This window comes from Equus przewalskii, chromosome 21, assembly GCF_037783145.1.
Source record: "Equus przewalskii isolate Varuska chromosome 21, EquPr2, whole genome shotgun sequence".
Classification (NCBI taxonomy): Eukaryota; Metazoa; Chordata; class Mammalia; order Perissodactyla; family Equidae; genus Equus; species Equus przewalskii.
The window spans coordinates 20,409,014-20,426,808 of NC_091851.1; the positions used below are offsets into that span (position 1 = coordinate 20,409,014).

The following is a 17,795-nucleotide window of genomic DNA, read 5'->3' on the forward strand; positions in this document are numbered from 1 at the left end:
TTCCCTTTCCACACCTCCGTCCTGCACTCCCTTCGTCCCTTTCCCTGGGACGCCAGGGCTTAGCCCAGCTGCCTCCCCTGGACGCGGCGCCAGGCCCGTGTCGCCCAACCTACGGTTGCCATGGTGACGCGGGCCCGGGGAGACGCGCTGGGAGGGACCCGATTCCCGCGCCACAGGCGCGCGCCCAGAGTCGGGAGAGCTGGCCCAGCGCCCCCGGTTGCCATGGCGATGCGGAGGCGCGCCGGAAGGGCCGGGCGCGTGGTTGCAGGCGCGCGCCCCGGCGCCCTTGCTCGACCCTGGCCTGGGCATTTGGGTCTCCCAGGAGTCGCGGGAAGCTCCTTGCCGCCCTCCCCGCCGGGCTGCACCACCCAGCAGCAAGAGGAACGAGGCCTGGGGGACTCAGAGACTGCCTCTGGACTCTCCGAATTCCAAGGGGCCTCGGCGCCGCAGCCGTTCGGGTCTCGTCCTCGTTTTCCCGCCATCAGTGCCCGGTAGCCCCCGGTTGCCATGGTGATGCGGGCCTCGGAGGAGGTCGGATCACTAGTGGCAAGGGGTCCGCTCTCCACTTCCCACCAGCCCCCGACTGTGGATACTAAATGGGGATGAAAGAGTTACACTAGGGGCCTACCAAGATTCTTAGGACTGTCTGGGTGGAGGGCTTTTCCCGGCATTGGACAGCTTCCTGGGGCCCCTGGTGACTTCACTCTCTTGGCTTCTCCTCGCGGGGTGAGGGTGCACGGGGGTGGCTGATCCCTGTCGCTGCAGGACCGCCTGACGTTTTCGAGGCCGCTTAGTTTGGGTAGCATGGATGTGCCATAATAAATATGACCAGTCTCCTGCTAGAGGACATTAACTTTGATCCAATCTTTTGTTCCTACAAACAATGCTGTAGTAAGATCCCTGTATATACCTCTGTGTACATGTGGAATTTTCTCCGTGGAATAAATTTCCAAAAGTAAAATTGCTGTGTCAAAAGCCAAATGCAATTTTAATTTCCTTGGATATGACCAAATGGCTCTCCAAAGACACTAGCAAATTTACCTCCCCATCAAAACTGGAATTTCATAATTTTTTTTTGAGGAAGATTAGCCCTGAGGTAACATCTGCCAATCCTCCTCTTTTTGCTGAGGAAGACTGGCCCTGAGCTCACATCCGTGCCCATCTTCCTCTACTTTACATGTGGGATGCCTACCACAGCATGGCTTGCCAACCGGTGCCATGTCCACACCCGGGATCCGAACCGCGGCACCCTGGGCCTCCGAAGCGGAACGTGTGCACTCAAACGCTGCACCACCCGGCTGGCACCCCTCCATAAAGTTTTAATAACAAATTTAAGCTGGGCAATCTATTTTAGTTTGATTGGTTATTTGAACCAGATCTGATTTTCCCAGTTTTTGTAATTTTCAACGTTATCCTCAAGATATGAGTTTTCTGAAAGTTTTTTTAAAAATAACTTTAGGAGGTGCCTTCTTAACTGTTGTCAGTTTTATTTTGTACTATTTGTTTCTACCAGTGATAGTCATTGTGAATCGGAAAGAAGGTTGATAATTTTTATCTACTTCTTGACTCAAGAACCAATGAGTAAGGCAAAGATGTAGGACCTGGATACACAGCAAAGTACAGATGTTCTGTTTTACTGGGCAGGCTGACCATGTGCCACCGTGTCCTTACTAGGTACTGGGAACACAAGACCCTGCTGTGAAGGAATTCATGGTCTAATCAGAGAGAGAGAGAAGCTGGCTGGCCTCAATTTGCCAGTTGGACGAGAATGAAAAAGGCCTTCCAGATGAAGGGAACAGCCGAATACAAGGTGTTTATTCATTCAGGAAATATTTATTTTTGCCTGCTCCATGCCAGAAACTGGGCTGGGAGCTGGGAATGCAGGGATAAACAAGTTTCATGAGGTCCCTGCCCTCTTTGACGGTGACTCGTAATCCGAGATGTGAAGGATGAGTTGGAATGTCTTTCCTGGCAGAGGGAACAACCCAAGCCCTGCAGTGAGAATAGGCCCTTCTGAGGGCATGAACGCAGGCCAGAGAGGCTGGCATAAAGTGGACTGAGGGAGGGCGCTGGGGGAATGAAGGCGGTAGACTGAAGTTGGGTTCTGCAAGGCCGTGTCCACCACGCTAAGAAGTTTATATTTTAACTTAAAAGCAACAAGCCAGGGAAGAGCATCAAGAAAAGGAGTGGTCTGATTAGATTAGAAATACATTTTTACCATGTCTGTGTGGAGAGTGGATGGGGGCAGGGGAGAATAAATGCCATGAAACCAATTAGAAGGAGACTGCTGCAGTTGTTCAAGGAAGCGATGATGGTAATTGGGCCACGTGGTATCTGAGGAGGGACGTATTCAGTGGAGCAAGTGCTGAGGATGGAATCAGATGGGCATGAATGGAGGGCTGTGTGAAGTGAGGGACTATATTGTGAGAAATATGGACGGAATCGTGTGCCCCCCCACTCATATATTGAAGTCCTAATTCCCAGTACCTTAGAATGTGACTGTGTTTGGAGACAGGGTCTTTAAGGAGGTAATTAAGGGTAAATGAAGTAATCTGGGTCGGCCCTAATCCAGAATGACTGGTCTTTATAAGAAGGGGCCGGCCCCGTGGTTAAGTTCGCACACTCCGCTTCGGCGGCCCAGGGTTTCTCCGGTTCGGATCTTGGATGCGGACCTAGCACCGCTCATCAAGCCATGCTGAGGTGGCGTCCCACACAGAGGAGCTAGAAGGACCTACAACTAGAATATACACCTATGTACTGAGAGGCTTCGGGGAGAAGAAGAAGAAGAAGAAAGGAAGGTTGACAACAGATGTTAGCTCAGGTGCCAATCTTAAAAAAAAAAAGAAGAGGAAGAGACACCAGGGATCCCAAGAAAAGGTCATGCAAGGACACAGTGAGAAGGCAGCCATCTGTCAAGCCCGAGAGAGAGGCCTCAGGAGAAACCAAACCTGCCCACAACCCTATCTTGGACTTCTAGCTTCTAGAGCTGTGAGAAAATATATTTCTGTTGTTTAAGCCCCTGAGTCTGTGGTATTTTGTTGTGCCGGCTCTATGGGACTAATACAGACCCAAATGTCTAAATAATAGGGCAGTTGGGAAATCAATCGTGGTGGTGCATCCTTATTGTAGAAAAGAGTCTTAGCCCAAGATATGCCCATGCAAGTTCAGGATTTTGACTTCATGAGGAGGTTCATTTAATCTCCTCTCTTTGGCTTGGAGGAATTTCACTGCATTTACAGGGACCAATACTGTGCTTCAGGAGCCGCCACCAGGCTGTCCTCTCCCCAGTGGCCTAGTCGGTGCCGGTGGTAGTTAAGTGTGCTACTTTATAGCAGTGGCAATCTCAGGCATCACTTGCATTGTTTCCTTTGTCTCTGTCACTGTGGGTTTTTTTCAATTTCATAACTTTGAAAATCATGTATGTGTTTTGATTATAAACTCTTGCAGTAATTGTACGCCATCAGTTTACATAGTAAGTATCCTTTCTACTTATGAAAATTCCCCTACAAACTTTTTTGGGAACAAATTAACCTTGTAATAAAGGAGGAAGGCTATTCAATGCAAATATTCAAAAGAATAAGACAGGAAAAATGAGGCAGCTCTACATACACTGACATGAAAGACGCCCAAACAGGATGGTGAAGTGGAAGAAAAGATACAGGTCGATTATGAACCTGTTTTTGTTTTTTAATAGAACCATTTGTTAGTAGATGCTTAGGGAAGAAATCTGGAAGCATGTGCAGCCAACCTTTAAAGTACTGTAAAAATTCTACCATTTAAAGATCTGAGTTCTGCCAAATGAGCCCTGTTGGTGATATCCTACAGCAGGGAAACCGTGGTACATGGCGATATGCTGAAGGCCAGTGAAGGACTGGCACAGCCACAGCCCCCCAGGCTGGGATTCTCATGCCTACTGTCCAGGACACATGACTGAGGCTGGCCTTCTGGGTCAAACCACAGAGCAAATGCTAACAAAGCTTGATGTCTATCTTATTTTAAGATGAACATAGCCATAAATACAAATCCTAACATTCTCTTCTTCTCCCACCCCAATGGATCATTTTGCTCTCCCGATGTGCCCTACTGGAGAGAACACCAATTTTTTTCTAACTATCCAGATAGACTACTCTACAAATGGAGTGGATGGTGCTTCATTAGAACAGTCTGTTTATGCAATTAGAATACAATTTTGTGTATAAAAGATCCACTGTGTATGATTCAGAGAACATGACTGTTCTGAGAAAGGAGGCACCAACACGACCGGGTATTGGTTTTCTTAGTTGAGAAAGGAGGACGACGGACTTTGATGATCTTGACGAAGGCTTCCCACCGGCTTCCTGAAGCTCCTGGCCCTCTCTAGCCATTGATTGAGCAGTTGAAGTGGCTGTACTGAAATGAAGTGGTGTCCTTGAAGGAAATTGTGTCCAGGGTGACTGTGCAGCAGTGTGATACGTGGCAGTCTTTGAAATAAAAATATTTAAAGTCCTTTAGTGTGATTCTGTGTAGTTCTTCCACACTGAAGAGGCTCTGTTTTATAAAACTTGAATTTCATAAAAGAATTTAATAGTATCCTTTCATAATACATCAAAATATTGGTTTTCAGATTTTTAACTACTTCTGCTGGAGATGGAGGTTCTGGAAAGAAGCTTAAACTAAATGCTAAGTGCTGTTACCAAGTGGAGAAATGAAGATTGCACATTGCCAAAATGGTTGCGTACATTTTTGAGAAATTATTTTGTTTATCAAAACAAAATTCGTAGAACTCTTGAGCAAAAATGCATTAACGATCAAAATGGCATTGAATTAGAAAAAGTTAATGAAGCAATAGGACACTCTTTATTGAAACCCTCTGTGCTAGTGTTGGTGCAGGAAGCACAGTGATACTGGCTGACATTTATCGTGACATTTATTGTACTGTGTGGCAGGCTGAGCAGATCAAAGGGGTGGGTTATCTGCACAGCTGCCCAGAGCACTCGTCCATAAGCAGCACTAACACAGCGAGGTGACAGACTGGAAATCTGGTGCCAGTTGCTTGAGAGTTTCCCACAGCATTCTTTCAGAGTTGGCAAACTGTTAAGTGGTCCCACTCCCACTGATGTAGGCGGCACAGGATGAGGGGGGAGGGGCTTTAGATCAAGCGGAAGAGGCAACTTTCAAGGTAGGCCTACATGAAGGTGAAGAGGAGCCAGCTACGTGGGGTACCAAGAGAAGAGTGTTCCAGGCAGACGGACAGTGAGGGCAAACGAGCTGGTCCCAGGTGTTCAGGAAAGAAAAGGGAGGGCACTATGGCTGGAGCAGAGAGAGCCTGGGGAGGAGGTGTCAATAGGATTGGAAGGTAGGCAGGAGCCACGGGAAGGGAATAATAATCGATATTATTTGAGCTGCGATGGGAACACATTAAAGTTTTCAACAGGGGAGTGGCGTGAGCTGACTTACCTTTGAAAAGACCCACTTGGTTGATGTGTCGAGAGAGGCTCCAGGAAGACAAGAATGGAGGCAGAGAGCGTAGATAAGCAGGTACCGGTGTAGGATTATCCAGCGAAAGATGATGGAGGTGAGAGGTGTGGATGATGGGGATGAAGAGAAGTGGATGGACTTGAGATGAAACTTCTAGTTAGAACCAACAAGGCTTGAAGAGAAGCTGGGTGATCTAATATAACTCCTAGGATTATAGTTCATGCACCTGGGTGGATGGTGAATGGAGTAGCCATTTACCGATATATGGCAGACATATTGGACACGTGGGAAGACAAGATTGTGAGTAGAGGGTCAAGGGTTCTGTTTGGAACATGTTAAGTGTGAGATGTCTATTAAACATGCAGGTGACGATGTCAGTAAGCAGCTGGGTATCCAAGTCCCCAGGGAGAACTCAGGGAAGAGGCCAGAGTTGGAGACAGGAATCTGTGACTCAGCATATAGGTGCATTAAAAACCACAGGGCAGAACGAGATGCTCCAGGGAGACGATGTGGGCAGGGAGGAGCAGGAGCTCAGGGCTGGTCCCTGAGGAATGCTGGCCGTCAGACGCCAGGCGGAGGGAGCCCTGCAGAGGAGACTGAGAAAGAGCAGCTGGCGAGATGGGAGGGAATTCCTTGGGATTGATTCCTTTCAGACATGGAAGGTGGAAAATTCCAAATGTGTTCCATCACATGTAGTGCTTATAATATGTTTTTTAAGTTTTTGCCACATAAGGAAGAGTCTCATGCAGAGGACCCATCTTTTACTGCCAGTTCTCCTGCCTTTACCACCTGCTCTGTTTGCAGAAGTCAGACGGGAAATGCTGTTGAGAAATTAAGGGAGTCTCACCATCGCCCCAATTGCTGTGGCTCAAAAGCTGTCCCGACCCCATTTTACTTACCCCCCACATTTAAGGCATCAACTAGTATTGTTGGTTCTATCTCGTCAATAGCCCACATGCCCGCATTTCTCATGCCCTCACTGCTGCCACCCTGTCCCAAACCATTATCTTCTCTTTCCTGGAGAACAGCAGCCCTCCCTAACTGGGCAGGGCTGGGCTGCTGCCTCCACCGTCAAGCTCCGAGGAGCCGTCCTCCATCCAGTAGCCAGAGGGCTCTCTCTAAAATATAAATCAGAATGTTACTTCCCCTTAAAACCCTCCAGAGAAATAACTTAAGTGACTATCAGTAGGGAACTGGTTAAATAAATATGGTACACCCACGGAGTGGAACCCTATGCAGACATACCCAAAAAATGATAATGAGAACGCCCTACCAGTGCTGATACAAAGGCTCTCCAGGATGGGAAGGGAAACAAGCAAGGTGTGAATGTTATGCCACCGTCTGTAAAAGCAAAAGGGATGGGGAGTGTGTGTGTTTGATGTCTTTATGTGTAATATCTTACGGCAATGGAAGCAAACACAAGAAACTAGTACCTAAATGGCTTCCAGGGAGAGGATCTGGGCAGGTGGGGGAAGCGAGGGAGGGAGATAGTTTACCTTTCGGTACTCCTGAATTTTGAATCAGATGACCCTATTACCTGTTCAACGATAAAGCAATTAAATTAGAATGTTTACACGAATTAAATCATGAACTCTCTCATCTCACTTAACAGATAATCTAGTCTCCTCGTCCTTCTTCGCTACAAAGCCTCACAACGGGGCCTCGCCCATCTCTGCTCTCATCTTCCAGCACTTTCTCACCAAGTTCCAGCCACTCTGCTCCCTCCTGAACCTCAACATGCCAAGCTTAGTCCCTTCTTGGGGCTTTGCTGTTCCTGACCCCTGTACCTTGACCTCCCCAGATAGCCCTCCATACTTTCTACTCAGAAGTCCCTTCCTCAGAGACGTCTTCCCCGACCCCAATTTAAATTTGCTACCCCTCGCCTCCCATCGCTGCAAATCCACATTCTACTTTCTTCACAGCAATGACCATCATCTAAAATTGTTTTATTTACCTGCTTATTGTATGTCTCCCTGCTATGCTCATACGCCACCATAATCTTGGTGCTTAGAACACTGCCTGGCTCATACTATACAATAAATATTTGTTAATGACTGAGCGAGTGTTTTTCTATTTTTGCTGCAACCTTCTAGAGGTCCTGACAGCCATGATATTTATAATAGCTCTTGTTTCGTTTCTTTACAGTTCACAGTGACAGCGCACAGACTAGAGTTCTAATCCTGGCTTCTCTTCTTAGCTCTGTGACCTTGGGCAAGTGACAAACCTCACTGGGTTTTGTGAAGATGAAGTGAAAGCTGAGGTATAAAGTGCCAGTCCTGGCAGGCTTCGCTCGTGGAGCCTCACCACAACCCAGGGAGAAGGCTGAATGGGGATGACTGTCATTCTGTGGAGGATGAGGGGATGCGCCCACGGAGGGGAGCGACCTGCCCAAGGTCAGGTTACCCGGGCAGCAGAGGCAGGTCTCCACTCCAAGGCTTCTGGCTCCCTGCTCAGCACCTGAGCGCCACAGGCTTTTCTCCTCACTGTTCTGACTGTGCAGGAGCCCCGGCCCCTGCCCGGGAATGGAGTCTATGCTTGTAATCAATCACCACGATAATTTCCCCCTTTACTGAGAATTGGTCGTTTGTCTTTTGATTTTCTCCTCATCAATGGTTGATACGTTTTGGCCCGGAAAACAGTACATAGAGTTTCTAAACAACATCATCAAATTAAACGCAGTGACGCGCTGACTTAGGGAAGCCGTCATCTCTCCGTTTCTGAAAAGCAATGAAACGGTTGATCAGTTTCACCTCCGTGCGTTTATTCGTTATAACTGACAGAAACACCAACACTTAAAGCTGGAGAATTGAACCCGTCTTCTAACATAAGTGCTGAAATGCAAAGTCATTTTCCAGACATTGTGTTCATATTTTATTTTCTCAATTTAGACCGCAGACCGCAGGAACAAGGGCTGGATTTGTAAGGACCTGGAGGAAGCAGTGAATCTCTGAAATCTGACAACAGATGTCACCAGCACTGTGTTGCTCACAGAGCCATCGTGCTACCTGGCATCTCAGTGCTCATACATTTTCTTTGGCGTAGTAAAATTTTTTGCGAGAATACAGTGGCTCATTGTCAAAAATTTCTGCGTCATTGTGCCACCACATCTGACCCTGCTTATCCCCGCAGTGACCTTAGGCAGTCACAAACATCATCTCCATTTTGTGAGCAGAGAAACTGAGGCTCAGAGGGGCCCAGTATTGCCCAAGGTCATGCAGAGGATGACACATGCCTGTCTGTCTCCAAAGCTGTGCCCTTTCCATGCTCTCCTTGGTTAAAGTCCAGCGCCCCCATAGACAGTCCCCAAAGGGTGCCAGCCGTGGAGAGTGTTTACCTTGCAGCCATCCTTCTGAGCCAATTAGAGCTACTCAGTTTAGGAATATCAGACTGAAGCAGATCAATAGAGGCAGAGCAGGCTGAAATGCAGAATTTAAACGAGCAAAATGAAGGCACGAAATCTCCCGGAAGCAGAATCCCAATAGGCCCCCTAGCTTGCAGCTCCCTGATGCTAAGGCACTGACATTTGAAAAGCCTTAACAAAGTGTGTGTCCTATTTTCCCTTTCCGCCTCCCCTCTGTGAAGTGGCAATCAGCTTTGTCGTTTGTTCTCCGGGAAACCAGTCAGGGTGTGCCAGGGAGACCACAACTGAGAATTTAAGATGTCTCTCTCTTGCAAAATCTAGGGAACAAAGGAGCTGTTTTGTGCTCTTTGATTCACGTCAGTCTTCAGTACAGTGCGGAGAATGCATTCATCATGACGCCAAAGCCAGCAGAGGCTGGGCGGGGCCGGGATGCAGGAGTGTGAGGCACGGAGGCCACCCTCCGTCCTTTGGGGTGGGTGACAAGGGGGACACCAACATTTGCTAGCCCCTGCTGTGGGCCAAGTGCTTTGTACACGTGGTCCTACCTAATGTGAACGACTTGCTAAGTAGCTAAAACCTCCTCCTCTCATTTTACAGATGGGAAAGCAGAGCCTGAGAGGTCACGTGACTTAGCCAGGCGCCAGAGCCTGTCTAAGGCAAGTCCCTCTGATCGAAACCATCTCATTCTCCGGTGAATTCCCGCTCTTGGTGTTCCCAGTGCCAGGCCCCTCCCTGGGCCCTTCTCCCGGCTGGATCATCGGAGAAGTGACCTCAACATCCGCGTTCTGATCTAGGCCATGCCAGTATCTGGCTGGGCATGCATGGGCAGGCCACTTCATCCAACGATAAAACTAGGATGCTAGTCACCATTCCAGGCTCAAATGAGACCCCTCAGCACCCTTGCTGGAGCTCCAGCTGTGAGTAGAGTGTTCGCGCCAGGCAGCTACCACTCTACAAATAACTTTAAAAGATTAACTAGAGTCCAAACATGAAGAAAGCATGCTTTTCTGAAGAAGGCGCTTATAACGGGAGGGTACATGTAACATTTCCGTGTAGTTCTGTTTCCTCCACTAAACCAGCTCTGCTGCCCCATCAGGCTCCTCACGTGGGGCCTCACACACAGGATGCTGATAACGCTGCAGCATCAGAAGGCGGAGAAAGAAGAGGCCACACTAACAGACGGAGCCCAGGGAGGAGCGAGTCCTTCAGTCTGGGTGAATCTGAGGCCCGTTCTGACTGTGCCGACAAGGTGCCTGGTCTGGTGCCAGGGGTGTGGGGAGCTTGGTCTTCTGGAGGAGACAGAGCAGCCTGGAGGCCCCAGCCAAGTTGCGGAGCCCTCCCGGCACACGAGCACCAGGGTGAGGCTCCCTGCGCTGGGCACGGCAGCTGGGGGTCTGCACCCCTTGGATGCTTTAACACCTGAGGTTCCCAGGGGGTCCTAGACAAGCGCCCTGCTCAAGGCCACTCAGTAACTGAGTGCCTCAGGTGGATCCAGACCCGGGGTCAGCCAGCTCAAGCGCTTGCACTCAAGCCTCAGACTCTCCCAGGGGAAAATTCACCCAGAGACACTAGTAAAAAATGAGAAATCTGGAGTCCGCCCCCACCCCCATTATGATCCCAGCGGCCTGAGTGGGGCGGAAATTCTTCTCTTTAACAAGTACCAAGGTGACTCTGTTACGGGCTGTCCAGTCCACCTTGGGTACAAATAAGGAGGCTGTAACAGCCCTGAGGGTTCACCCGAATGGCCCAGAACAACTCGAGCCGAGAGGAACTCAGCATCTCCTCTGTCCCGGGCACTGTTCTGAGGGCAGACTAACTCCCTGCTCCTCCTAGCAAATCCAGGAGGAGGGAGCCATCGTCATCTCCACCGCACAGCGCTATGTCATAAAACACTACGTTATATTATACTATATTACTATAATATGTGATGAAGGAGGAAAGGGAGCCATGCAAATCCAGGTTGGCGAAGACATCGCTGACATATTATAAATGAGGAAACTGAGGCCTAGAGAGGGGACATAACTCGGTCAACGTGACAGAACTTCTCATGGCCAGACCGGGTTCTGGACATCTGGAACCAGGCCTCTGGACCACCATGCTAAACAGGCTCTCACAACATGCTGAAGGAGCCCGGGAAGGAGTGACTGGTGCTACCCGGGATGCTGGCTGCGGACAGAGTGGTCAGACACACGAGCTAGGAGTCCCATGAGCCAAAGTCGACCCCATGGAGCAGGCGGAGATGATAGTCATAGATAGGGCCTGAGAGTTTCTGCTGATCAGAAACTCTCTGGGGCAGGGCTCAGTCCTCAGTGTTTCAACACATGCTCTAGGTGACACTAAGGCTCGCTCAGGTGTGAGGACCACTGAGCTAGGTCATCTCGAGGGGGTGGGTGTCGATGCCCTGCAGCCCCCAGTTCAGGCTCCTCCACGTCCTCTTGGCCTTGAGGTTTCTGGGCGTCTTAGTTTCCTGGTTGGCGTCTCAGTTAATCCCACACGCGTAATCACTAGTTGGCAGAAGGGAAGGGAGGAGCGGGACGGCTGGAGCCCAAAAGTGCTTCAGTTTTGAAAACAATGATTCTGAGGCCAGAAGCACTTCTGCAGAGAGACATCCTCAGTGAGTGTGACGGCGTGGGCCTGCTTGACCCCTCCGAGGGTGTTGCTGAGTGGGCACCAGTGGCCTCTTTAACAGCCTCATTTCCAGCTCCATTGTCTCTAAGTGCAGGCTTCCAGCAGGACCTCAAACACGTTAAGTGCAGAGACCACGGTCGCACGTCCCTCTTCCTGGCCCTCGGGAGTTGGGGTGTAACCCGCAGCGCTCCGCCCTGGTCCTCTACCGGGTCCCCTGACGCACTGCTCCAGCCGCGTGGTCCTCCCGCCCTTCTGCGCATGTGCTGAGCCCGCTCCTCGCTCAGGACAGTGGCGCCGGCTCTTCTCTCTGCCTAAAAGGCCGTTCCCCAGGCCCTTGCGGGGTTTGCTCTATCCCTTTGTACAAGTCTCTGCTCCAGCGCCACCGCATCAGAGAAGCCACCCTGGCCACTCTGGCGAAAGTGGCCACCCATCCCCACTCCATGCTTGGTTTTGGTTTTCTTCCACCTGACGTTATTCAACACTTTTATCTGTTTATTCTACACCACCCCTCTCCACCAGAATGTAAGCTCCGTGAAAGCAGACACCGTTTTGTCCACCGCTAAAATCCGGGCTGCTAGAACAATACCAAGCACGTGAAAGGAACCGAATCGTCGTTGAACGAATGAAATGAATGAGGTCTTCCTGATCTACGTGGCTGAAGTAAGCAATCGCATCGGGCAGCGGCAGACACAACTTTGAGATTCTCGCCCTTGGGCTGAGAATGAGGCCTGGGGCTACAGTAGTCTAGGTCAGAAGCACTTATTAATCATTCATTCATTTGTCAATATTCCAAAGTATGTTAAATGTTCCCCCCCGCTAGAAAGCAGGCATTAGCCAGACGGTGATTAGCACAGATGAGCAGCACCCTGGAAATCCTGGAGCTTACTGTCTAAATACTACAAAATAGTCACGGAAACAAAATATAAATGTGCAGCAAGGAGAGGTGCCGGGGTGGTGATAATTTTATCCAGTGATAATTTCTCTGCCAAACCAATTTGAAAATATATTGAACTCAAAGTGCCTTGTACTTATATTAGAAGTGGTGGGTAAGAACTCTGAGCTGGAGTGCCCAGGTTCAAATCCCAGCTTTACCACTGTGTATCCTTGGGGAAATGAATCTCTCTGCCACAGTTTTCTCTTGTGTAAGGTAGGGGATAACAGTAGTGCTCACCTCAAAGGGTTGTTGTGAGGATTGAATTAGTTGATACATGGAAAGAATTTAGAACAGTGTCTAACTCACAGGATGCATTCATCAATGTTAGTTATTATTTTTGTAAAATTTAACGTTGACTGGTATTGTTATCTCCAACAAACAGATAAAAATCTGCAGTACAGACAAGCCAAGGTTGTTAGGTAAAGGGATAGAAACATAATTCAAACCCTGTCTGACCCCTACATTATCAGATATCTCAGCAGCCAAGATAAGTAGGACTGGCTGGGTAGGTCACTTCTTGGTGCAAAATTCCAAAAGGGATCTAATAAGTTTGTGGGGACAGACTAAAGGGTGAATGGTCCTAAAGTAATTAAGGCACCTTGACATAAGCCGTTCATTCCTTGCTAATTTTCCATTAATATATGCTAAGCACCAGGCCCAGGGCTGGAGAGGCAATAGTGAAATAAACGAGAACATTTCCAAGGATCCTGACTTAAAGAGAGCACAGTCTCATGGAAGAGATATGCCAGTAAACAGAAAAAATAACACAAAATTGTTAGGTGTTGTGCTTGAGTACCTTTCAAGCTAGGTCTTACCTGATGTCACGTTTATAGATGGAAAAAGTTCTGCTGGCCTTGGCTCAGTCTTCCTTAAGTTTAGGACCAATCTGGATGCTATTGGCTACAAGTAATAGAAACATATCATAATAAGGATTCTTTTTTAAACCTCCATAACAAGAAGTCAAAGAAGTTAGTAGGCATGGAATGTCCAGGATTGGCTAAGGCAAAGATCCAGTTCCATCTTTGAAGCAACTTCCAGAATGTTTGCATGAGGAGCTCTGCAGACCATCTCCCCAGGGAAACAACCATAACTGGTAAAATTATTTTTAAAAAAACTTTAAAAAGTCCCTTGAAATTGTCTCATGGACGTGCAGCAAATGAAGAAACATTTCATGGGAAGTAAGAAGAGCAAAACTCTATGCCATTTGAGCCGTGGTTTGTTCCCCCCATGCTCTCCCAGCTCAGGAGGATGAAGCTGTGCCCCACGTGGGTGCAGATAAGAACATGGGACTCCCTCTTTCTCCAGATCCATGCTTAGACCTAGAATACTGCAAGCCACCAGAAATTCTCGTCCCACCCAGCTCCGTGCTACAGAGGCTAATTCCAGGCAAGAGTGGCTGAGAGGTCTGGGACTACTTTCCTCTATCCAGCCCCCACTCATAGAACACAGGCTCTACCCAAGTCATGGCAGGCTGAGAATACTGGGACCCTGATTGCCTGACTCCAGCTCAGTCATAAAGTGGAGGTTCCATACCAGGAGAGGCAAGTCAAGAGGACCAGAGGCCATGACCCCAGCACCCTACTTGTACAGCGGCAGGGATGTTACTGCAAGAAGAGCAGGCTACTAGAGGAGTGGTACAAAGCTTTTGCCCAGGGGAAGAAGGGAAGCCTGAAGAACAGAAAACCTTGATGCTTTCCCCCCCAAAACTGACTTTATTGGGAACAGAATAGGGGGGAATTTCAGGCCTGAGTGTGCAATCAAAAACAATGAAGACTTTGATGTAAGCAATTATAAGGAGGTTGGTAGCTCCTTGAAAGCAAGAAGCTAAACCCTAGACGATCTAGTAGTTTAACAGAGAGAATCATGAAAAGAGGCAGCTAGAATAGTCCTCCTGGGATGAGAACAACCCTTGAAGACTGGCCTTAAAGACTATCCCTGCAAAGAAGTCCAAATTTTATTGGAGCCGACGATGGAGAAATTTATGCCCTGGGGCATTATCAAAAACAATAGAGCAAGTCGTCAATTAATGGGGGCTAACAGCCAGGTGTGATACCGAGAGAGGCAGACAGCTTAACAGAGAGAGAATGAAAGACAGTCTGAGAGCCCTGCCAAATACATTGGCATCTGAGGGTGACCGTGCTCATGCCAGAGGCTGTGCTCTCTAAGAGGCAACATTAGAGGCTGCACCCTGTGGGAGAAGTAGATTTTACTGAAATAGTCAAAGTCACTAACCAAATAAACTAGCAAACAACAAGAAGTCTGGGGGAGGGTGGGGAATCTATCTAGAGTTGCTCCAATATTTATCTAAAATTTCCAGTTTTCAAAAAAAATTAGATACATGCAAAGAAACAAAAGGTATGGCCAATCGAGAGGAGAAGCAGGTAACAGAAGCTGCCTTTGAGAGGGCCCAGATGCCAGACTTAGCAGACAAAGACTTCAAAGAGGCCAAAATAAATATATTCAAAGAACTAAAAGAAACCATAACTAAAGAACTAAAGGACAGGGCTAAGGCACACTAGCAGAAGTTAGACATGAAGCTGAGAGCCTAACAGAGGAGAACCAGTTTTTAATACTGTGCACAAGAGCATGAAGAGGTTGAGCTGCTGAGAGAATAGGACAACAGCCTTCAACAGCTGTATACCTTCTCCATACTATAGCACATTTCACAAATGGATGTTCCTAGCAACAGTTCTGATTTTTTTAGAGTCTAAATATGTTCAGTGTTGTCTCATAAGACAAGAAAACATAATATATTTTAGATTGATTTTCATCAGTGATGAGTAAGACTTAGCTATCTGGAAAGTTAACATCGGCAATAGAGATAATTTCTAGCTGTATGAGCAATTCCAGCTGAATGAGGTGTGCTGGTTGTGTTCTCCATGCCAGTATCAGTTAAAGGCATGAACCACAAAACGAAAATGTGAATTTCACTAAATGCATGCCCACTCTTGTTAATCTTACTACATTGAGTACAGTGGATACAATCATCATTAAAAATACATAGATAAATCCACCAAGAGCATTTTGCTGCCTTAAGCAAAATGTTTGCTCCCAAATCTCAAAATGTGGAAAGCACCTCATGTGGCTAAATATTTAGATAATCAAAATTTCTGAGTTTTCCTACTTTGGCTGTTGGATTCTAAGCAAAAGCATCTAAGAAATACAAGGCCGGTTCAAAAACAAGACAACTTTCTTTCACTGTTGCCCACATTTTTTTTTTTGTATGCAGCAAACACTCATAAGAGCAAAGTCTCCTTATAAGCAATGAAACAAAATCACAGATATATATGATATTAAAAATACAATATTAAAAACTTGTTTTTAAAATAGTAATTTAAGTAATAGCTCTAAATAAATAAGTTTGGTTTCACTTAAAAAATAACTAAAGGAAAGTATAATGACAATGTCTCATTGAGTAGAGCATGTCAACAAAAAGATAAGAATTACAAATAAAGTCAAAGAGAAATTCCAGAGTTGAGAAGTACAATAACCGAAATTAAAGAATTCACTAGCAGGACTCAACAGTAGACTTGTGCTGGCAGAAAAAAGAATTAGTGAATTTGAAGATCGATTGATAGAGATTATACAATAAAGAACAATCAGAAAAAAAGAAGGAAGAAAAATAAAAAGAGCCACAGAGACCCATGAGATACCATCAAGCTTACCAATACACAATTAAGGGGAGTCCCAGAAGGAGAGGTGAGAGAGAAAGGGACAAAAAGGAAAAAAAGAATATTTGAAGAAATAGTGGGCAAAAACTTTCCAAATTTGTTGGAAACCATTAATCTAAACATGCAAGAAGCTCAGTGAATTCCAAGTTGAATAAACTCAAAGAGATCTACGTTAGACACATCATAATCAAACGGTTGAAAGCTGAAGACAAAGAGAGAATTTTGAAAGTATCAAGAAAAAAGCAACTAATTACATACACAGGATCTTCGAAAATAACCGCTGATTTCTCATCAGAAAGTATGAAGGCCAGAGGGCAGTAGGATGACATATTCAAAGTGCCAAAAAACCACAATTCAATATTAAGTAAAACTATAGTTCAATTAAAAAGTTAAGACATTCCCACATAAACAAAAATTGAGAAGTGTATTGTTAGCAGATCTTCCCTGCAACAGATACTAAAGGGAGTTCTTCATTCGGAAATGAAATGACGTTAGCAAGTATCTTGAATTCGTGTGAAAAAATAAAAATGACCAATACATAGGTAAATATAAAAGATAGTATAAATGGATATTTTGTTTGTAACTTTTTTCTCCTACCTGATTTAAAAGACACTTACATCAAGCAATAATAATAATACTCTTTTAATGGACTTACAACATATAAAAATGTAATTTGTATGACAATAATAGCACAAAAGAGAGGGAGGAAATGAAGCTATAAAGGAACAAAGCATTTATGTATTAATTTAATTAAGTTGATATGAATCTGAAGTAGATTGTTATAATTTAAGATGTTAATTGTAATCTGCAGGGAAATCTCTAAGAAAATAACTTTAAAAATATAGTAAAAGACAAAGGAATTAAAACAGTACATTAGAAAACATTTAGCTATAACAAAAGGAGGCAGTAGTGGAGGAATAGAGGAACCAAAAGACATAAGAAATACAGAAAACAAAGCAAAATGGCAGAAGTAAAGCCTACCTCATCAGTAATTACATTAAATGTAAATGGATTAAATACTCCAAATAAAAGGTGGAGACTGGAAGAATGAACAAAAAAACCAAAATGCTAACTCCATGAAACAACTCCATGATGACTACAAGAGACACATTCAGATTCAAAGACACCAACAGGTTCAAACTAAAAGGATGGGAAAAGCTCCATCATGCAAACAGCAACCAAAAGAGGGTTGGAGTGGCTGTAAAAATGAGGCAAAATAGACTTTAGAAAAAAATTGTTACTAGAGGAAAAGAAGGACATTTATATGATAAAATGGTCATTCCACTGTGTACATATAACGATTATAAACATATGTGCACCTAACAACACAGCCATAAAATACGTGAAGCAGAAACTGATGGAATTAGAGAGAAATAAACAATTCAATAGTAATAGTTGGACAGTTCAATAACCCACTTTCAATAATTGATAGAGTGATTAGATGGAAGATCAACAAGGAAACTGAAGACTTGAACAACGCTATACACCAATTATACCTAAGACACGTCTATAGGACTCTCTATCCAACAAGAGCAGAACACACATTCTTCTCAGATGAATGTAGAACGTCCTGCAGGATAGACCATATGTCAGGCCATAAAAAAGCCTGAATAAATTTAAGAGGATTAAAAACATACAAAGTGTGTTGTCCAACTACAGTGGAATGAAATTAGAAATCAATAAAAAATGAATATTTGGGAATTACTTGAATATGTGAAAATGAAACAACATAGAAACCACAGGG

The 17,795-nt window shown here is 45.9% G+C and overlaps 1 long non-coding RNA gene across 3 annotated transcripts in view; it reads right to left on the reverse strand.

The window, feature by feature from the left end:
• Nucleotides 1-336: 336 nt before the first annotated feature.
• LOC103559773 (uncharacterized) overlaps nt 337-17,795 on the reverse strand; it is a 32,861-nt gene continuing 15,402 nt past the window's right edge. For 2 of the 3 annotated variants that reach the window (XR_011531022.1, XR_011531021.1), the window contains exons 2-3: nt 13,196-13,280; nt 337-8,174 (exon numbers count right to left, since the gene is read on the reverse strand). This is a non-coding gene — a long non-coding RNA (uncharacterized lncRNA). Of the gene's footprint in view, nt 13,281-17,795 lie in introns of all 3 variants that reach the window. The other variant, XR_011531020.1, reaches the window with a different exon arrangement.